Raw genomic sequence first — 23,371 nt, 5'->3', positions numbered from 1 at the left:
GGGCGGCTCCGCGGAGGGGGCTGCGGGGCGGGAGCAGCTCGGGGGGGGGGCTCGGGGCAGCTCCGCAGAGGGGGCTGCACGGCCGGGAGCGGGGATCCAACAGCGCAGGCTCCGGAGCACAGGGCGCCGGGACACAGCCCAGGATCCGGCCTCCCCCGGGACAGGCAGAGGCGGGGAGGGCCCAGGACAGCGAGGACGCTCCTGCCCCGAGCTGAGCAGATCAGCGGCCCCGCCCGGAGCCTCCAGGCCCTGCAGACGGAGAGCTCTGGAGCTACTGCGGGGGCTGAATCCAGGGCTCCAGAGCTGGCCCCGCCACTGCGGTTGTTCCTCCTGGGGCCTCACGGGGTAAACAACCCCCCCTGAGCCCTGCACCAGGCAGGGGGCTGAGCAGCTCCCCCAAGTGCTAACACCTGAAAATAAGCACAACAGGCCCCTCCCCCAGAAGACCAGCTGGACGGACAAGTTCCAGGGCAAGTCAAGGCACTTAAAGTACACAGAATCAGAAGATACTCCCCCGTGGGTTGTTTTTTTTTTTGTTTGTTTGTTTGTTTTTTTGATTTCTGATTGCTTCCCCCACCCTTTTTTCCCATTCCTTCTTTTTCTTTCTCTTTCTCTTTTTTCCTTTTTTTTTCTTCCTTTTTTCTTTTTCTCTTTTTCTTTCCTTCTGTCTCTCCTCTCTTTTTCTCCTTTTCCCAGTACAACTTGTTTTTGGCCACTCTGCACTGAACAAAATGACTAGAAGGAAAACCTCACCTCAAAAGAAAGAATCAGAAACAGTCCTCTCTCCCACAGAGTTACAAAATCTGGATTACAATTCAATGTCAGAAAGCCAATTCAGAAGCACTATTATACAGCTACTGGTGGCTCTAGAAAAAAGCATAAAGGACTCAAGAGACTTCATGACTGCAGAATTTAGATCCAATCAGGCAGAAATTAAATATCAATTGAATGAGATGCAATCCAAACTAGAAGTCCTAACGACGAGGGTTAACGAGGTGGAAGAACGAGTGAGTGACATAGAAGACAAGTTGATGGCAAAGAGGGAAACTGAGGAAAAAAGAGACAAACAATTAAAAGACCATGAGGATAGATTAAGGGAAATAAATGACAGCCTGAGGAAGAAAAACCTACGTATAATTGGGGTTCCCGAGGGCGCCAAAAGGGCCAGAGGGCCAGAATATGTATTTGAACAAATCCTAGCTGAAAACTTTCCTAATCTGGGAAGGGAAACAGGCATTCAGATCCAGGAAATAGAGAGATCCCCCCCTAAAATCAATAAAAACCGTTCAACACCTCGACATCTAGTAGTTAAGCTTGCAAATTCCAAAGATAAAGAGAAGATCCTTAAAGCAGCAAGAGACAAGAAATCCCTGACTTTTATGGGGAGGAGTATTATGGTAACAGCAGACCTCTGCACAGAGACCTGGCAGGCCAGAAAGGGCTGGCAGGATATATTCAGGGTCCTAAATGAGAAGCACAGGCAACCAAGAATACTTTATCCAGCAAGGCTCTCATTCAAAATGGAAGGAGAGATAAAGAGCTTCCAAGACAGGCAGGAACTGAAAGAATATGTGACCTCCAAACCAGCTCTGCAAGAAATTTTAAGGGGGACTCTTAAAATTCCCCTTTAAGAAGAAGTTCAGTGGAACATTCCACAAAAACAAGGACTGAATAGATATCATGATGACACTAAACTCGTATCTCTCAATAGTAACCCTGAACGTGAATGGGCTTAATGACCCCATCAAAAGGCGCAGTGTTTCAGACTGGATAAAAAAGCAGGACCCACCTATTTGCTGTCTACAAGAGACTCATTTTAGACAGAAGGACACATACAGCCTGAAAATAAAAGGTTGGAGAACCATTTACCATTCAAATGGTCCTCAAAAGAAAGCAGGGGTAGCTATCCTTATTATCAGATAAACTGAAATTTACCCCGAAGAGTATAGTGAGAGATGAAGAGGGACACTATCTCATACTTAAAGGATCTATCCAACAAGAGGACCTAACAATTCTCAATATATATGCCCCGAATGTGGGAGCTGCCAAATATATAAATCAATTAATAACCAAAGTGAAGAAATACTTATATAATAATACACTTATACTTGGTGACTTCAATCTAGCTCTTTCTATACTCGATAGGTCTTCAAAGCAAACATCTCCAAAGAAACGAGAGCTTTAAATGATACACTGGACCAGATGGATTTCACAGATATCTACAGAACTTTACATCCAAACTCAACTGAATTCACATTCTTCTCAAGTGCACATGGAACTTTCTCCAGAATAGACCACATACTGGGTCAGAAATCGGGTCTGAACCGATACCAAAAGATTGGGATCGTCCCCTGCATATTCTCAGACCATAATGCCTTGAAATTAGAACTAAATCACAACAAGAAGTTTGGAAGGACCTCAAACACGTGGAGGTTAAGGACCATCCTGCTAAAATATGAAAGGGTCAACCAGGAAATTAAGGAAGAATTAAAAAGATTCATGGAAACTAATGAGAATGAAGACACAACCGTTCAAAATCTTTGGGATGCAGCAAAAGCAGTCCTAAGGGGGAAATACATCGCAATACAAGCATCCATTCAAAAACTGGAAAGAACTCAAATACAAAAGCTAACCTTACACATAAAGGAGCTAGAGAAAAAACAGCAGATAGATCCTACACCCAGTAGAAGAAAAGAGTTAATTAAAATTCGAGCAGGACTCAACGAAATCGAGACCAGAAGAACTGTGGAACAGATCAACAGAACCAGGAGTTGGTTCTTTGAAGGAATTAATAAGATAGATAAACCATTAGCCAGCCTTATTAAAAAGAAGAGAGAGAAGACTCAAATTAATAAAATCATGAATGAGAAAGGAGAGATCACTACCAACACCAAGGAAATACAAACGATTTTAAAAACATATTATGAACAGCTATACGCCAAAAAATTAGGCAATCTAGAAGAAATGGACGCATTCCTGGAAAGCCACAAACTACCAAAACTGGAACAGGAAGAAATAGAAAACCTGAACAGGCCAATAACCAGGGAGGAAATTGAAGCAGTCATCAAAAACCTCCCAAGACACAAAAGTCCAGGGCCAGATGGCTTCCCAGGGGAATTCTATCAAACGATTAAAGAAGAAACCATACCTATTCTCCTAAAGCTGTTTGGAAAGATAGAGAGAGATGGAGTACTTCCAACTTCCTTCTATGAGGCCAGCATCACCTTAATTCCAAAACCAGACAAAGACCCCACCAAAAAGGAGAATTACAGACCAACATCCCTGATGAACATGGTTGCAAAAATTCTCAACAAGATACTGGCCAATAGGATCCAACAGTACATTAAGAAAATTATTCACCATGACCAAGTAGGATTTATCCCCGGGACACAAGGCTGGTTTAACACCCGTAAAACAATCAATGTGATTCATCATATCAGCAAGAGAAAAACCAAGAACCATATGATCCTCTCATTAGATGCAGAGAAAGCATTTGACAAAATACAGCATCCATTTCTGATCAAAACTCTTCAGAGTGTAGGGATAGAGGGAACATTCTTTGACATCTTAAAAGCCATCTACGAAAAGCCCACAGCAAATATCATTCTCAATGGGGAAGCACTGGGAGCCTTTCCCCTAAGATCAGGAATAAGACAGGGATGTCCACTCTCACCACTGCTGTTCAACATAGTACTGGAAGTCCTAGCCTCAGCAATCAGACAACAAAAAGACATTAAAGGCATTCCAATTGGCAAAGAAGAAGTCAAACTCTCCCTCTTCACCGATGACATGATACTCTACATAGAAAACCCAAAAGCCTCTGCCCCAAGATTGCTAGAACTCAGACAGCAATTTGATAGCATGGCAGGATACAAAATCAATGCCCGGAAATCAGTGGCATTTCTATACACTAACAATGAGACTGAAGAAAGAGAAATTAAGGAGTCAATCCCATTTACAATAGCACCCAAAAGCATAAGATACCTAGGAATAAACCTAACCCAAGAGGTCAAGGATCTATACCCTAAAAACTATAGAACACTTCTGAAAGAAATTGAGGAAGACACAAACACATGGTAAAATAGTCTATGCTCATGGATTGGCAGAATTAATATTGTGAAAATGTCAATGTTACCCAGGGCAATTTACACGTTTAATGGAATCCCTATCAAAATACCATGGACTTTCTTCAGAGAGTTAGAACAAATTATTTTAAGATTTGTGTGGAATCAGAAAAGACCCCGAATAGCCAGGGGAATTTTAAAAAAGAAAACCATATCTGGGGGCATCACAATGCCAGATTTCAGGTTGTACTACAAAGCTGTGGTCATCAAGACAGTGTGGTACTGGCACAAAAACAGACACATAGATCAGTGGAACAGAATAGAGAACCCAGAAGTGGACCCTGAACTTTATGGGCAACTAATATTCGATAAAGGAGGAAAGACTATCCATTGGAAGAAAGACAGTTTCTTCAATAAATGGTGCTGGGAAAATTGGACATCCACATGCAGAAGAATGAAACTAGACCACTCTCGTGCACCAGGCACAAAGATAAACTCAAAATGGATGAAAGATCTAAATGTGAGACAAGATTCCATCAAAATCCTAGAGGAGAACACAGGCAACACCCTTTTTGTTTTTTTTTTTTAAGATTTTATTTATTTATTCATAGAAACACAGAGAGAGAATGAGAGGCAGAGACACAGGCAGAGGGAGAAGCAGGCTCCATGCAGAGAGCCCGACGTGGGACTCGATCCAGGGTCTCCAGGATCACACCCTGGGCTGCAGGTGGCGCTAAACCACTGCGCCACCAGGGCTGCCCGGCAACACCCTTTTTGAACTTGGCCACATAACTTCTTGCAAGATACATCCATGAAGGCAAAAGAAACAAAAGCAAAAATGAACTATTGGGACTTCATCAAGATAAGAAGCTTTTGCACAGCAAAGGATACAGTCAACAAAACTCAAAGACAACCTACAGAATGGGAGAAGATTTTTGCAAATGACATATCAGATAAAGGGCTAGTTTCCAAGATCTATAAAGAACTTATTAAACTCAACACCAAAGAAACAAACAATCAAGTCATGAAATGGGCAAAAGACATGAATAAATCTCACAGAGGAAGACATAGACATGGCCAACATGCACATGAGAAAATGCTCCGCATCACTTGCCATCAGGGAAATACAAATCAAAACCACAATGAGATACCACCTCACACCAGTGAGAATGGGGAACATTAACAAGGCAGGAAACCACAAATGTTGGAGAGGATTTGGAGAAAAGGGAACCCTCATACACTGTTGGTGGGAATGTGAACTGGTGTAGCCACTCTGGAAAACTGTGTGGAGGTTCCTCAAAGAGTTAAAAATAGACCTGCCCTACGACCCAGCAATTGCACTGTTGGGGATTTACCCCAAAGATACAGATGCAATGAAACGCCGGGACACCTGCACCCCGATGTTTCTAGCAGCAATGGCCGCAATAGCCAAACTGTGGAAGGAGCCTCGTGTCCAACGAAAGATGAATGGATAAAGAAGATGTGGTTTATGTATACAATGGAATATTACTCAGCTATTAGAAATGACAAATATCCACCATTTGCTTCGACGTGGATGGAACTGGAGGGTATTATGCTGAGTGAAGTAAGTCAATTGGAGAAGGACAAACATTATATGGTCTCATTCATTTGGGGAATATAAATAATAGTGAAAGGGAATATAAGGGAAGGGAGAAGAAATGTGTGGGAAATATCGGAAAGGGAGACAGAACATAAAGACTGCTAACTCTGGGAAACGAACTAGGGGTGGTGGAAAGGGAGGAGGGAGGGGGGTGGGGGTGAATGGGTGACGGGCACTGGGGGTTATTCTGTATGTTGGTAAATTGAACACCAATAAAAAATAAATTTAAAAAATAAAAAAAATAGTGTATAAACTCATGTTTTTATAATTAGCAAGTTGTTTCCAATGTTAATTAGATTTTAATCACAGGTTACTTGTATTTATATAATTGTGTAAATCAATAGGACTTCTATATGTGTTAGGGAAAACTTAAGATTAAGAGGACCAGTTAACTTGTATTACAAATTATATAGTAACTTCCCCTTAAGATAGTAATATTAATCTACTCTTAGTAAAAATCTAGTAAATGGTTAATATATTTTTGTGTAAACTCTCCATGGTTTAGTGTTCTTTTGAATTTGAGGATATTATAGATTGAACAAGAAGACAATGATGAAGACTAAAAGAGTGACAGTCGAGAGGCTACTAAATGACATGACTCCTCCTAATGCTATTTTTCTACTTAGACAAAGACACAGATTATTAAAAGTATATTTTAAAGTATTTTTAGAAACTTGATACACATATGTTTGTCTAGACTTTACTATTCATGTAAAAATAGGGCTTTTAAAATATTTTGATTTTGTATTAATAAAGCGCATATTATTTTAAATTGTTAAAGATATACAATTAGAAAAATAAATCCTTCCAATGCCATTTTCAATATCACATGTAAAATACTTTCACACATTAGGCTATATGTACCCTGGGAACTGGCCAAAATTGACCAATTTTTCTCTTGATTTTCTTTTTTACAAATAGCACTCTACCATGCCGATTCTACTTTTTGCTGGAGATAGTAGAAAAGAAACTCCCAGGCTTACCCACTTACCGCAGTAGCCAATCCTATGCCTTGAGAATCAATTCTTAAAGTTTGTCTATTCTGCAAGAAGAACAAGCATATGTTGATTTCATGCTTATTATATGTCTAACATTTTGTTAGGTGCCTTGGGGAATACAAGGTATTGGATTCTGGATAGTTAAAAATTTATTTGAAGATATAAGTGGTATATGGAAGTCACATATAAAATGCATATGAATATACCTGATTGCATATAGTTTTTAAAATTCAGTTTAGAAAAGTTAGGGAGGGATGGGATAACTGGAGAAGTTTGATTTTTATATAGTCAGTGCCTAAAGCACCAGAAAAGATTCAAGGAGACTTTATTTTAAGAAATCATTTTTAATTCTAAGTTTATAACACATAAAATTCTAGAAACCAGCTATATGACGCAATAATGTAATCTTTATAAAAGGTTAATTTGGCTTTATTCCACTCTCAAAAATGTCAAGACACCGATAATAGTTTGATATATTAAAATAACTTTGTGAATCAATTAAAATAACTTTGTGAATCAATTTTGAGGAAAAGTTAATGTCAGCAACAGGGTCACTCTTCTTGGCATATCCATGATTTGAAAATCTCATGGAAATCTCTTTCTGTTTGTTTGTTTTTAAATATCAGTCCTTTGTTTTCATTTTTTAATGCATACCTTGTTCCAATTCCTTTGCCTTTGGTTTGTTCTATGGCAGTTGTAATATAAAGGAAAGACTACAGGAAGAAATTTAAAGCAAAATTAAAGCTCTAATTGGTGTGATGAAGAAACTAATATCAGAACAAGAGCTGCTGATAGTGTTTGAAACTTGGAAAATACATATTTAGGACTATTTTGCTAAGTATATTCAATTTAACACAGCATATTATATGGTGCTGAATCTAATTTAAGTGGTAGGTAGGTTCATACTTGTCTTGAATTCCTTACCTGTTGTAAAAAATTCTCCATATCTTAATGCTTAATAGTAAAAATCTATTTTTTGCTGACATCTGTCATGAGCAAGTCAGGGAGGTGGTCTCTGCTTCGTATAGTAATCTAGGAACCCGGGCTCCTTGTAGCCTGTAGCTTTGTCCTCTTTCATATCCTTAAAGTTCTCTCTCCTTAGCTGATAGATGGGAAAAGAGAGAGTGAGCATGGAGAAAGGCCACATGCTCTCGCTGACCTCAGATAGGAAATGCATGTGTCACTTCTAGCCACATTCTAGCAGGGAGAAATGATAGGCACTATTTAGATACATGCGGCAAGAAACATAGTCTAGCTGTCAGTCATATATATTTCTCGTATAAATGAGAAAAAATATACATTGGATACCAGCAGTGTCTGTGCAAGTCTAATCAAGATTCATTTGTTTAAATCCAGAAAAAACTTAAGTACTTAAAATAATGTCAGCAAATTGAATAGAAAACTTACTCCTCCAGGCAGCCAATATATAGCTAAAAGGAGTTCAGTGGAAGATTCTTAAGAATTTATGCAGCAAAAAAAGATACCATTGACCCCAAATCAAAATATTTGTTTTCTGATATGTAATTCAACATGTGTTAATGCAGAAAAAGGAGCATTAAAACAAATAAATTAGAGAGAAAACCAATTTTCTTTATAGAAGAAAATTTTGTATTTAACTCATAAAATAATCTTTCAGTATCTGTGATCTAAAATAGAGAGGGAAGGGATAATCACATAACATCTCGGCACCACTCTTGGCAAATTCCATCAAGCTTTGAGATTTTTACTCTCATTTTTGAAAGAAAAAAACATTAAAAAATAAACACAAAGCAAACTTCTTTATTTTCTAAAAATATCTTGATTAGCTTCTTAAAACTTCCTCATTAACTATAATTCTTAGAAGGATCATTTTAAAGCAAACAGTTGGGTTGCATGAGGGAAAAAGAAGAAAAGGGGGGTCAACCATAAGTGACTGAAAGATTGAGGCTAAGTTCCCCCTTTGGTTTTAATTATCTGTTGAAATAATCAGTTTATGAGTAAAAAACGTCAGGGTCATTGCTGTAGACTGCCTGACATTTGCACATCCACATGAATGCAGGGAGTGTGTGTGTGTGTGTGTGTGTGCACGTGCATGTGTGCTTGTGTACCTATTCTAGGAGAGTAGAGGAAATAGAAGAACTAAGTAAAGATAGAATAGTGAAAGTGGCAACTTATCTTTAACTGAATTTAATGTATCATCTTATGTAAGTATAAGCACTTCCACTTAAAAATCCATGTTTTAAAACTAAAATAAATATATATTAAGAAATAAATCAGAAAAAAAGAAAGAAAGAAAAGAAATAAGGTCGTGGCTCAGATCGTGATCCTGGGGTCCTGGGATCGGTCCCACCTCAGGCTCCCTATAGGGAGCCTGCTTCTCCCTCAGCTTGTGTCTCTGCCTTTCTCTCGGTGTCTCTCATGAATAAATAAATAAAATCTTTAAAAAATAAGCCAAAACTATTTTTTTCGAAATAACTAAGTATAATACTATACAAAAGAAGGCCTAATGTAACACTATTGCTTTTAAATACACATAGCAATTTGAATAACATTTTCATATTATCATTCAAGCCTATTTGAGTGAAATAGTAAATTTCATTTGTAATTAGCAGCATTCAGTTAATCTGCTAAGAAGTCACATAGAACAATTTTATAATTATGATGGTTAAACCTTTTCTTTCCAGTATTTTTTAAACTAATGATTTGAGTTGGACTTACTTTCTTTGTAATTATGTAAAGCTAAAGTATAATCTCTCCAAGATTGATATATCAGAAAAGTGCAGGTACCTCAGTGCCCTGCGTCTCCTCCCTTCTGCCCACTCTTTACACCATCCCTCTGCCTGGAAAGACTGTGCACACTCAGATCCAGGTAGCTGTGTCCCATGGCCTCAACTCAAAAATAAGAGCTTGAATAAAAAGAATTTGGTACACCAGCTTCTCCTTAGTGAAATCCTCACGATTGACTTCTGCTTTCTGTTTGATGTAATTCAATTCCAGAATAGCAATCACATCATGTCCATGGTGAAAATAAACCCAAATCCTAACATATGTATTTGAATAGCTACTCTTTTGTGTTATCTACTGTTGTAAATTAATTATTCTAGCGCTCTCTCTTTGTGATGATAGTTGAAAGAAGATATTAGTGTTATATTTAGTTGTATTTGTAATTGCATTACACTGAAGAAAGCATTACAATAAATTAGTCTGTTTACTCTTTGTCTGATAGTTTTAATAGAATACTCAATTGCAGAGGGAAAAAAAAAACTTCATTTAAATTATCTGTACTGTTTAAACTCACTTATTTGTTTCTGCTTTAAACCCATGATATATCGTTAGTATAATGCTGTTTAAACTATTTAATAGTTTCCATGTTTTAGTCCTGGATTTGTTTAAATCTGTAACTCAGCATATTCAAAACCAAATGCGTCCTCTTTTATCCCAAAAGCACCTTTTCCCATACTTCTCTATTTCTGTTCATTAAGTAGCATGGTAGCCCCTGTCAACTATGACCAAACATTTATAGTTATGTTTAACTCTTTACCTTGCCTTGTGCATTCAATCAATTGGCAAGACCTCTCGTTTCTTCTCCTAGAATGCCCTCTACCCCTATTCTTTTTTTCTTCCCTAGTTCATTTACTCAATACCTCTCAATTGCTATAGTGTCCTAGGTTTTTGTCTTATCTCGCATCTCTTCCTTCATGTAAGATATTGTTCTCAGATTGGTCCTATGGGTATGTGATTTGGATCATGACACTGTTCAAAGTAGAAAAATATAAACGCTTAAGCAGGTTCAAACCTTTGCATTCTCACTGAATACCCACGCTGTTTTATAACATCTAACAAAATTGAGCAATATTAAAGATTTGTTAAAGGCTGATCTATTGCTGAATATTATTTTGTACCAGTATGACATTTATGAACTTCTTTCTATAAAATAACCCCTAACAACAAATCTAACAGCATTAGAGAATTGTTCTAATAATGAAGACATTGACATACCTACATTGTTATGAAGAAGACATGGTAGAAAAAAATCTTCGTGATAAAGTATGCCGTTGTTTTTTATCTTATTACAAAAATGTGGTTGCTTTATTAGGTTATTCTATATCATGTAATATGAAATTTGTAATTAGTCGTGTTTTTAAAAAATCATTATTATCATCCTTAATTTTTAATACTTGAGATGACTTAATTTACATCAATTTCTATGCAGACCAATTGATCAGCATAACCTTCTTTCATGCTAACAAAACTCTAAGCTTTACTCAGCGCTGCAGACTGTCTTACTGCCAGAAGCAATCTCTGAGACAGGTTAGCATGCGAGAAGTTTATTTTAGGGTATGCCTGGGATCAATACCTGTGGAAGAGAGAGGATGAAATCAGAATTGAAAAGAGGGAGAAATAGAGTTTCGAGTCAGCCCCAATAAAAGCCTGCATTGATCTCACGAGGCATGCTGACGTTGGAGGAGCATTTCAGAGTTGCCCTGAGTTGGGCAAGGGCCTGAACCTTTTTTCCCCATGTTGCTTAAGCACTTGATGCCACATGTGCCTGGAAGAACTTTCTACCTTGAGAGTTGTAGCTAGACAGTCCTTAGGGAGGGCTCAAGGCAGTCTTCCTGCACACTCCAGCAGTTGTGGACATAAATGCTTCATTTCCAGTAGGAGATGTTCATGGCACACCACAGCATCCACCTCATGACAAACTGTAATGATTCTACATGTTAGGAGGCTTTTGCCATCCCTAAGTTACAGTGCACTATTAACACCACCTGGACTTTAGGGAGCCCTCTTCTGATGCCAGCCATGAAACCATCCACCTGTGAAAATCAGTATCTTCTAGATCATTAATGTATGGGATGCTGAGATCAGGATCATTTAAATAAGAACTGCAAATATTCAGCTTTTTTGGAAGTGGCATCCTTAACTTATTTTGCAAAGATGCATGTATGGATTTATCGGATTAACCTGTTGACATATTGAGAAGGCTGAGAGTTTGCTTTTAAAGGAAGAGAAAAAAATATAAATGTCAGTGGAGGGTAGGTTATCATCAGCATCATATTATGAAAGCAGCATGTTTGAACTAAAAATGCAGCGTTTTTAAAGCCAGCCCCATAATTTGGAAAAAAGAAGCACCAACATTCCACTGTCTTCTGTCTTCTGTGATAGGCAGGATAATGTCTTTCTACAGACGTACAAGTCGTAACCCTCAAAATTTGTGACTGTGTTACCATATGTGGCAAAAGGATTTTGCAGATATGATTACGGTTACAGACCTTAGCTGGAGTATTGTAGGTTGTTTAGGTGAGCCCAGTTTAATCATATGGACCCTGATACACGGAGAACTTAACCCCACTTAGAGGGAGATATGTAAGGAAAGAAGAGGAAGGAGAGATTTAAAATGTGGGAGGGACTTTAACCATTGCTGTTGACTGCAGAATCAAGGAAGGGGGTGACAAACCAAAGAATGAAGATGCCTCATGAAGGTGGGGCCGACGGTGAACAGGTAGCAAGGAAGTGAGGACCTCAGTTCTACAACTGCAAGCAATAGAATTCTGTTAACTACTCAAGCGAGCAAGGAAATCGATTCTTCCCTAGAGCCTCCAAAAAGGAACATGGCCTCGCCGGTGCCTTGGTTGTAGCCCAGTGAGATCCATGTTGGACTTAAAACCCACTTTCTTACAACTGTAGAAAGATAAATTTGTTTTCTTTAAGCTGCTCAGTTTGTTGTAACTTGTTATGGAAGCAATAGAAGACTAATACAGATCCTCTGCATTTCTTTAAAACTGGATCAGACCCCCCCACCCCCCAGTGAAATGTGATAAATTAAAGGCAAGGGTGAGAGGTGACGTTAAATGGATAGAAGCAAAGGAAGTAAACACATAGAAGGAATGTTAAATTGGGAAGGTGCTATTTAAAGGTGTTGAACGGAGCCTCTAACAAAAAAATTGTACATTCCCTATTATTTTGCCTAGATACATTTTTGGCTAGAAGCAATGATGCTGGTCACAGTTTCACTACTTTGCTTCTTGGATGTTTCTGAGAGGGCATTTTAGGTGATATTGCTTTTGAAACTGTGGAAAATTTGTAAATTTGTGGATGATAGTGATAGGATCAAAACTAAAGAGCTTCTGGAAGCTAGCTTATTGCTATGCTTAAAAACAGTGTTGCCATTTCACTGGCAGAGAAGGTACATAGGAAGGAAGGAGCAATAATTTTTACATGGTGGTTTTATTAGCATAATTAATCTAGAGTCTGAAGACATGCTAAGGTCTTTCTTTAAATAATATTAGGAACCTCAAGGACACTAGAATTGTTAGACTGATCTAGTACGCAACTCACCAGTAATTGTCTAGTGACTCATTTATGGATTTGCCAAAGGATATACTATATTCAGATGGACAAATAAAAAAAATGTACAGTTTTTGCTTTTTGTAATTCATCTAAACCTTCATCATCTGTCCCCACACATATCGGAATTGGAAAACACTTATTTTTTTCCAATTTTAGAAAATTTGGTAAATTCAGTACTATGCAGTAAACATAAATAAAAGCTCAAGTTGTTTTTTTTTTTTTTTTTATCTGCTTAAAATGCTCCCTTACCCTTAGTTCTCTGCCATGGCTGTTCGAATTTGGTGTGTGACAGTGTGGCTGAGGCATCTAGCAATGTGTGTCTCCTGCTAGAATCTGCAGTGGGAATGGGAGCACTTATTTTTGGCTTCTTCTTCTACCTCTCTGATAGATCTCTCCATTCTAATACATTATCTCACAGAGAAGAGGCCAGAATATATGAGCATTACCACTTCTCTTTGACTCTCTCCTCTATTCTTGCAAATCTTCCAGGATATTAGAGGTAAGCCATCCACTTGTTGCATTATGGCTCAGATGACACGAGTCATATCATCCTCTTTCCCAGGGATGTTTCACTCACCTCCTTTCTCCTATGACTGTAATTTCAGGAGAACAACCCAAGAACAGGATTTCTTAGGGACAACCGGAAACACACACCAGAATAATGTTTTCGAAATATTTACACCATTACTCTTCCTCTGTGTCCCAGCAAAGGATGTTTATACTCATTTGAACTTCTTATACTTCTTACACTTCTAAGATGACTGGACCTAGCATTCTAGCAGAATCTTTTTTTTTTTTTTTAATCCACTCTTCCTATGGTGTGCATAGGCAAATTTGGCTCCTGAGTGAAGTTTTTTCCCCTCTTTGAGTTGATTCTTTATGCTCCCAAGAAACTTACCTTCTCCCAGTTCTCATCTCTATACCACCCACAGTCCTTTAAAAGGAACAAAGTCAGGTGGATCTTGCACACAAGTGGATAAGAAATTGCCTCTGTGTATTGTGTCCCCAATACCTGTGGGAAGGTATTTGATGTGGCTACTGGTTCATACGTTTGATTTCTAAGCATTTTTCTCTCCTCCCAGATATCTTTCCATTTCTGTTGTTGAATATCTGGTTCAAGAGGGTAATGGGCTGCCTTGACCCAGTGTTTCACAAGACAATCCTGCCTATATTCTCTGTCCCCTAGGAAACTTCAAGCTGGCATGAACATTCACAGCAAAAGTCTGGTCTAACTGTGGAATTATATACTTTCCTTCAAAACAAAGCATTTGAAAACATGTCTCAGGATACTGGGACTGGGCTTTCTTCCTAAATACAGATCTCTGTCTCTATAAACATTCAAAATTCAAGAGAACTCTGGAACGGAACTTGTCCCCGCTATTCTCCTCTTCCTTTTACTCACCAAACTGAATTTACCTTTCTCTCACATGGTTATTTTTAACCCTGACCTTTTTTGCTTAAATTGAAAGTTGCTTGAGGGAAGAGATAAAGTTATACTTTCCTGGATTTCTCACAGGACTTAGTTGAGTATGGTGTTGGTTGGCTTCAGGTGTGCAGTGTAGAAGAAGCCACATGCTGTGCAGGATCTTCTCAATCATATAAGAGAAAGTGACTTTAGTAGCATTAATACAGGATAGATTGAGACAACTTGCTAACCTCCATAGAAACTTTGAGGCAGAGAATTGTAGAATTAATAAAAATGGTGGAAATGACATCAATTTGTCTAATTCAGTGATTTAACAGATTTATATAGACTTCTGGCAAGTGGGAACCAGATTCTAAAATTGAGGTTCATAGCTCTAAATTCTGGTTTTGCTTTTATTGATTTATGAACTTAAACAGGATAGTTTCCTCCTATGTAAAATGGAGCTAATAACACCTATGTCAGCAATGTAGGGAAGGCTAAGTGAAGCATTACATGCAGAACAGTTGGCACTTGGCACGTAATTGGTGCTCCAAATGTCAGCTCTGTTGTTATTGTTACTGCATTCTTATTAAACCTTTCTGTGAATACCTTTAATGATGTGAGTAGAACATGTTATTTTCCAAAGCAGCTTCATTTAATATCAAACCCCTCCATTTTCTATAATGTTCTTATTACTAGTAATATCCTTCTGCAATTTCTAGACCTGCCCTCTGAAAGCCCACAAACTAAACTGTCTCCTTTTCATGTACCTACTTTTTATATTGTTGAAGAGAACTATGTACCTCCCACTAAGTCCCCTTTTCTCCAAGGTAAACATGCTTAGATCTATTGGTCAGTCCACACATGGTCAATTCATCTTCTCTCTCTATGTATGTGCTCTATTTTTTTGGCTTATGTTGCTGTTATGGTTATTCTTTTTTTTTTTTGGTTGTTTGCTTTTGTGGGTTTTTTTTTTATTTTGTTTTTAACTGTTCCTCTAAATCTCTAGCTTAAAGAACAGAATATATATTTCAGCCATACCTTTAGAAGCACAGATAAGAGTGGCAGTAGGCATCATTGCTCATCTTGTTCTATCTGTGCTGATGAACTGCTATTATTGCTTTTGCTATTATTATTTTAAGATTTTATTTATTTATTCATGAGACAGAGAGAGAGATAGGGGCAGAGACATAGGCAGAGGGAGAAGCAGGCTCCTTGTAGGGAGCCCGTTGCTGGATTCGATCTCCAGGCCAAGATCATGCTCGGAGCTGAAGGCAGACACTAAACCACCGAGTGATGCAGACATCCCTTTAGTTGTTACTATTGTTGTTGAATCACCTTTCTGACTTATAGTGAACTGAAAATCCTTTAAGATTATACATATTATTATAATATGTATAATTATTATGTATAATATTATAATATTATACATATTATACATATATTCTTGTACAAGTGATGCTTTTGATTAGCATCTCCCCATTCTGTGTCTCCATTTTCATTTAGTGGATCCAAAAAGCAGTATCTACAGATATAATGAATGAAGTACATTCCAGACAAAAGTCTATGGCCGTACATGTGAAGAAAAATAAACAGCATATGAGAGAAAACAAGAATCATCCATTTGTATGTGTTTAGTAGATATTACCATGCAGTTGGGTTCATTTTGCTTGATGGCCTCCCTGCCTGAGTGTCCTGGCTCACTTCATCTCATGATCACGTTGTAAGCATCTGTCTCTTTATTGGCCTGAAGACAATTTATCCCATACTGTTTAATCCAAAACTGTTGTTAATTAAGAACAAACTTATTAGCTAAAGTGTTGTGCCATTCATTGTTTCAGTCAAATGCATTCCTAAAATTTGATTTCCTTAAATTTCTCAGATGAGAGGCAAAAGTTGTCGTGTGCGACACTGCAGGGAGTGGACAGTGTTGGAACTAAATGCTTAGACTAAGCTTGGTTTGAAGTGGTATCCAGAAAAAGATTATAATGAAAGGGATCATTTATAAAATGCACTACAGAGAAATATGCTAAACTAGAGAAAATGTACTTAAAGTTTCATTGACATAATTATTTCATTATAAGATCTTCTTGTCTTTTTCTGCTTAGAATTTATTAGAATACTATCCTCTGAGGTATTTTTTAAATATTTGTTTATATGATTCAGATTTTTCTATTAGTGCCAGGGGAAATTCAGGTGAAAGATTAATTCACTATCCTTGGGAGACACTTCATCTGGGATTCTACTTTTAGTATCTTTGCAATGTTTAATAATCCCTGCTGTTGGAATTATAAGATTCTTACTCCAAATACTTCAGGGAATCTTTAAAAATTTACTTACTCAAAACTCAAGTATCTCAACTTTATAGTTACATTCTCAGTAGCTGGAGTTTCAGATATTCTTTGAATATGTTTTGTTCACAAATTATATTATACATAGGTTATATCAATATCGTAACTTTTATTCTTTCTATAGAATTAAAAATTCTAGTCAGTTTGTGTTGACAGATACTGGGCTAAATTGTATATATCCTTCAAATTTCTTGTGCATATATCCATGGCCCTATTCTATACCACTTTGTGGTTATTACTAAGCCTTTTTTTCTGAATTATACTTAGGTGGACCATAGAATTTATTGTTCAAAGATAATTTTCCAAGTAGACTGGGCCACAGTAACTAATTATTTGGGGGTAAACTAGAGCTCTTCTAGGAAATGTTGAATGCAAGATCATCCTACTTATAACAAATATTTATTTTAGAGAAAAATGAGAAACTGTAGATAAATATTTTATTTATTTTACTAGAGAGAGCATGCATGTGCATGGTGGCAAGACAGGGCAGGAGGGAAAGAGAGAATCTCAAGCAGACTTCATGCTCAGTGCAGAGCCCAAAGCAGGGCTTGATCTCACAACCCAGAGATTGTGACCTGAGCAGAAATCAGGAGTCAGACCCTTAGTAACTGACCCACCCAGTTGCCCCCAGATAAATATTTTAAAAATCACTCAGAGTCTCCAAGTTCGAAAAGCATTTCAGTAGCTTCATATTCTTTTGTTGTATGAATGTAGTCAAATTCTATTTAATTCCTCCATTGTGGAATACGTAGGCATTTTATTGTTAATACCACTGTTATGATATCCTTGTACATAACTATTTGTTTATAGCATTTATTTTTTATAATAGGACATTATAAGTAGAATCATTGAATCAAAGACTGTTAATATAGTAATATCCTTGACACATTTTCACATTGATTTTATAAAATTGTATGAATTAACATCATTGTGAGACTATGAGAGCCATTTTACCACACTTTTACCATTACTGGGCCATATCATCATTTTTATCTTACCATTAATGGAATTATAATGACTTCTTAGAAAAAGTGGCAAAAAAGTTTTAAATTTACGTAAGTTAAAACATCAGACTGCACTTTTAAGGTTTTAATTTCCATGAAATTTGTTCCAGTTGGCTCATAAGTTAGCTAGAGAAATGAAAAACAGACTATTTTAATCAACTTTAACCCATTTTTATGTTCCAATTGAATTCAATACTTTGCAACCAAGAACTTACAAAATGAAAAGAAAGCCTGTTTTTCAGATACATCCTTTAAAGGGGAGGAGTACTCCCATGTTTCTAAGGCAGACTAATCTCACATTTATGGTATTTTCCTCTGAGTTATGGCAGATCAGAGATATATTGTTAATATTCCTTCTCAGAACATACTTTGTCTACTGGTAGCTACTATACAAGGTAGTTTTTTTTTTTAAACACATGTTTTAAGGCATTTAAATTAAGAGATACTTACCTCAAAGAATCAAGTGACAAAGAATGATATATTACAACCTCTGTCTATTTACAATGTCCCTTCACCATCTTACAGGGAAGCAGTGCTTTAAAGCATGGGATCCGAAGCTATACTGCACATTAAAAAAAAAAAAAAAAAAAAAAAAAGCCTTGTGTTACTCCTAATTGAGAATTTTAGACATCTTTTTTAAGTTTTTATTTAAATTCCAATTAACAGACAGTATAATATTAATTTTAAGTGTTTGATATACACCACCCCCACCACCACCACCCACCTTCCTTCTTTCAGGTAACCATAAGTTTGTTCTTTATAGTTAAAAGCCTGTTTCTTTATTTGCTTCTCTCTCTCCCTTTATCCACCTTTGCTTCTTTGTTTCTTAAATTCCACAGATGAGTAAAGTCTTTCTTACCTCTCTAAACTTCAATTTCTCTGTAAGGAAAAGCAAAGCAATCCAAAGAATAATATGACAACAACATCTTTTTGTAAGGATTATATGCAATGATCTCTCTTCCTGTTCCTGTTTACTAGAAGTAAGTAAATCCTAATATCTGTAACAGAAGTATGTGTGGGAAAGAGGAGAGAACATTTTTGGCTTATAATTGAGTATGGATTTTATTCTTCTTGGATCTGATGTGCTATGTTACTTTTTAAAAGAATATCCAAGAATACTATAAATGAAATCAACATTGTGGTTAGATTATAGTAATTAAAATATAATGTCTATGCATTGTACATTCTTATGCAAAGCATAATCAACAGCAAAATCTAAACATTATCATTTAGTTTTTATGTTAAATTGTCATCAACAAAAGTCTTTAGGAAATTCCCCATCCACACACTAACACTCTACTTATCTTCCAAAATATATTAAAAACAAAAGTAATTTAAAAAAATATATCTAAGAATAATAATATATCTATATATTTAATAACAGCATTGTTCATTGCCAGAGATTGTTTCCCTAGATAGTCTCTTTGCTAGAGATCATATCTGAAAAACATTTCAGCAAAGATAGATCCTGTCATAAAAATATAGACTTGAGAAGATCCAGTTTTTTATAGAAAAGAATTCTGAAAACAGGTCAAGTTCTTAAAAGCATAAATAAAATCAGTTTATAGAATGATTCAATGTATTTTGAACACAGATGATTAATTCACTTGTTGGTAATTGTGGATTTTGTCATTTTCTTGGAAAATTAAACTTCAAAAAATCTACATTTATGTATGAGTGGCTTAGGCCTAGAAGCATAAAACCTGTGAGACTCCGTTTTGGCCTGTGGATAGAGATGAATAAAGGGAGCATAATATAACATTTTGAGTTTTGAGAACTGAGAATAATTTTAAAAGGTGACCCAACTTCATTGACTTTAGAAGTCCTGATCCTGAGAAGAAATAAAAATATCGAAAGCCTGTGGAATTCAACAATCATACAAAAACACAGTGGGATCAGAGAAACTGCTAGGTTGGAGTCTGTCTACACAGAAAAAGAATGCAGACCTGGAGGTGAAACTGTTAACACATTTTTAAAAAGATAGTAGATAATTTAAAGGTTTATATTTTGAATGTGTTGGTGGTTTTCACTTGACATTAAACCTGTACTAGATGAATATTAACTGTTAGAGAGTTGAGTGATAGAGGTATCAAAAATTAACTGTTCAGTGAAAAAGAGCTTGTTCAGTGGAAAAGTTATTAAAGAACATTCAGTAAATAAGACACAGTCGCAGAAGGCTTTTTCATCAATGTTTTCTTTTATGAATTTTTTCTCCAGCTTCCTTGAGATATAATTGACACATAACATTGTATACATTGTATACATTTAAGATATACAACAAACTAAATTTATACACTCATATATTGTTGAAATGACTACCACCATAGCCTTAGCTAATGCTTTGGTCATATCACATGATAACTATTTGTTTTTTGTGATGAGAACACTTAAGATCTACTCTCTTAGATTGGCAATTTTCAAATCTACAGTATATTATTGTTAATAGTAATCACCATGCTGATATTAGATCCCCAGAACCTAATTCATCTTATAACTGGAAGTTTATACTCTTTGACCAACATCTCCCCACTTCCCCCACCTCCCACACCCTGGTAATCACCATTCTGGTCTCTGATTCTATGAGCTCAGCTGTTTTGGATTCCATCTACATGTAATATCAGATACTTTTTATCTTTCTGTGTCACACTTATTTTATTTAGTGTAATGGTCTCAGGATCCATCCATGTTGTCCCAAAGGACAGGATTTCTTTCCTTGCTATGGCTGAATGATATTCCAATGGATATCTATACCACATCTTTATCCATTCCTCTTGAAGGACATGTACATTGTTTCCTTATGTTGACTGTTATGAACAATGCTACAATGGACATAGGAACTCTTCATACTTTCTTGTATGTTGTTTCATTCAGTCTCTTCTTGGAAGCATATATTTCCTTAGATTTCAGGTTAGATGGTTGCCCTCTGACTGTTCTCAAGAAATACTATGATTTTGTAGGTACAGCTTTTTGTTTTTGTTGCTGATATTGTAGCTGTAGTAATTGTACATGGGAGTGGTATTCTTTTTAGTTTCCTCCATCCTATGTAGATGGTTACCACTTAAAGAAGTTTGGGGGTTCCATTCTTATAAAGTATTAATCTTTAAATGTCTTTAAATGTCCTTTTGTGCTTTGCTTTCTTTTTGAACATTTTCCTAGGTGGAGTTTTAATTTGTTCCTTAAAGATTTTTTACCCTGGGGCAGGAGATTTAAATCCAAATGAGGAAATTCACTCTTCTTTGTTAATTTAGGGAGATTTGTAACTAATTTTAAAGTGAAATCCTATATGTAACATGTTCAAATGTGGCAAGGGATTAAGTTAGTTTGAATTTGTTTATTTCCTTTGGTGCTGGATAACTGGGAGTTTATTTATTTTAAATTATTTCAGAGGGTCTTAATGTTTTTATTTTTGTTGACTGTTTCCTGTTTCATTTGGGGAGCTGATGGAATTATGTTTCTGAGAAAACATTTTGCATTAGCAGAGATAAGACCTACTTACAGGAGTAAGTAATAGTAAATGATCTTATAAACTGCATTTTATTTTATTTCACTGAATTTTATTTTCAGGTAAATATGATAATGTTTACTTCTTTTACTTACTTTCAAGGATGAGGCAGTAAAATCCCAAATAGCCTTTGAAGAACCACAAAGTGAATTTATTAATTTATTTATTTATTTTTTTAATTTTTTATTTATTTATTTTTATGATAGTCACAGAGAGAGAGAGAGAGGCAGAGACATAGGCAGAGGGAGAAGCAGGCTCCATGCACCAGGAGCCCGATGTGGGACTTGATCCCGGGTCTCCAGGATCGTGCCCTGGGCCAAAGGCAGGCGCCAAACCGCTGCACCACCCAGGGATCCCACAAAGTGAATTTATAAATTCATTCCTACAATTAAATTTGTATTGAGTGTATGCTCTGTGCCTAGGACTTAAACACACTCAGATACAGTGGTGAACAAAGGAAGGTAGTATCTTTGACCTCGTTTAAGGTCAGATTGTTTCTAAGTAATCCTGAAGCCCAATTAAATACTGATTTTAGGAGAGGAGAGATTCTTTATTCATATAATCACATAAAAAACATATCATTACAAACTGTGAGCTTCCCTTTGAATAAAAATTGTTAAGTTTCCATGAAATAATATAAAGGAGCACTGGAGTGCATTGCAAGGAGGGGTGTCAAAAAAACACATCACTGAGAAAATTACATTTAAAGTGAGATACAGGACAAAGTACTACATAGGCAGAAACTACGCAGAAAAAGTGCTCTAGAAATATGTACAGAAGTGCCCTTGAGTCTTTGAACACTAAACTGTGCTTGAAAAGGATAAGATTCAGCAAGGTCAGGAAAGAATAACTACCAAAAAGATGTAAGGTAAACATTTCCCAAATCCAACACAAGGCTAGAGGACATTTAAATTTTAAACAGTAAGAATGACAAAACCTTGTTGGTTATGTGAGGCAATTCAGTAGAGCCCTGGAAGGGTCATACTTTAATAGTCAGGCTGAACTAACCCAGAATAAAGGTTACTTCAGACATGCCCTAATAAAATCTGTAAACATGCTTTGCAAAAAAAAAAAAAAAAACCCTGGAAAAGCTCAAGCTTATCTATAATAACATAGCTGCCTAGTTAAACAATATAATTTAAAGGAAGATACCAAAAGAGCCAGCTGAAATAGAATATTCACAATATCCTAAAACAATGAATAAAAGAAAAGAAAAGAATATAAAATAACTCTTAAGACATTGAACATTAGGCAATGATGGCTGGTGATCCCTGCATTATGAAAACCAACTAGGTAGGTTCTTTATTTCACCAGCTCACTGCCTAGAGAAGTTTTCCAGGTCTCAAGTAGAGCCTCCTTGAATTGAGGAAGTAGAGTGGACAGTCCAGGAAGATAGGACAGCTAGAATTTCATGGCAGATTACCAGTGGGGAGACACACTGACAAAGAACCCTGGGGATATGCAGAAAGGATCACCTAAGTGTTCAGTTGATTACCTATTAGTGCATGCTTGTAAAAAAAAAAAAAAAAAGAAAGAAAAAGAAAAAGAAAAGAAAACTACTGAGGCCCAGGAAAGACCGTCTGAAAGAATGGAGGAAACAGCACCCAGTATTAAAAAAGTCCCACTATTAGGAGATTCCTGGGTGGCACAGCGGTTTGGCGCCTGCCTTTGGCCCAGGGCAGGATCCTGGAGACCCGGGATCGAATCCCACATTGGGCTCCCGGTGCATGGAGCCTGCTTCTCCCTCTGCCAATGTCTCTGCCTCTCTCTCTCTCTCTCTCTCTCTCTGTGACTATCATAAATAATAAATAAATAAATAAATAAATAAATAAATAAATAAATAAAGTCCCACTATTGATAACGGTTTCCAACAGCCAGGGTGCAAAGCCTCCTAACTCACCAGCTAATTAGGAATTAGCATGGGTCTTGCCTCTGTAGTTGGGAGGCAAAAATATAAATATATTTATATTATATATAAAATGCTTCTCTGATCCCACCTAGAAAAGCTAAGAAAGCAAGAACTGAAAGGACTATATCATTCAATGAGGTATTATTGACATCTTAATAAAATAATAGTTAGGTTTTATTTTATTTTT

The 23,371-nt window shown here is 36.6% G+C and overlaps 1 protein-coding gene across 25 annotated transcripts in view; it reads left to right on the top strand.

Moving 5' to 3' along the window:
* The window catches only part of LOC125753068 (protein SREK1IP1-like), a 187,002-nt gene that overhangs the window by 136,387 nt on the left and 27,244 nt on the right, over positions 1-23,371 (top strand). For 3 of the 25 annotated variants that reach the window (XR_007403996.1, XR_007404006.1, XR_007403992.1), the window contains one exon: positions 18,613-18,753. The exons of the other annotated variants lie outside the window; for them this stretch is intronic. The gene's annotated coding sequence lies outside the window, so the exon portion shown is untranslated. The remainder of the gene's footprint in view (positions 1-18,612; positions 18,754-23,371) is intronic. 25 annotated transcript variants of the gene reach the window in all.

Source organism: Canis lupus, chromosome 19 (assembly GCF_003254725.2).
Source record: "Canis lupus dingo isolate Sandy chromosome 19, ASM325472v2, whole genome shotgun sequence".
Lineage (NCBI taxonomy): Eukaryota > Metazoa > Chordata > Mammalia > Carnivora > Canidae > Canis > Canis lupus.
The sequence above is the reverse complement of the archived record's forward strand: the minus strand, read 5'-3'. Positions and strand labels throughout refer to the sequence as shown.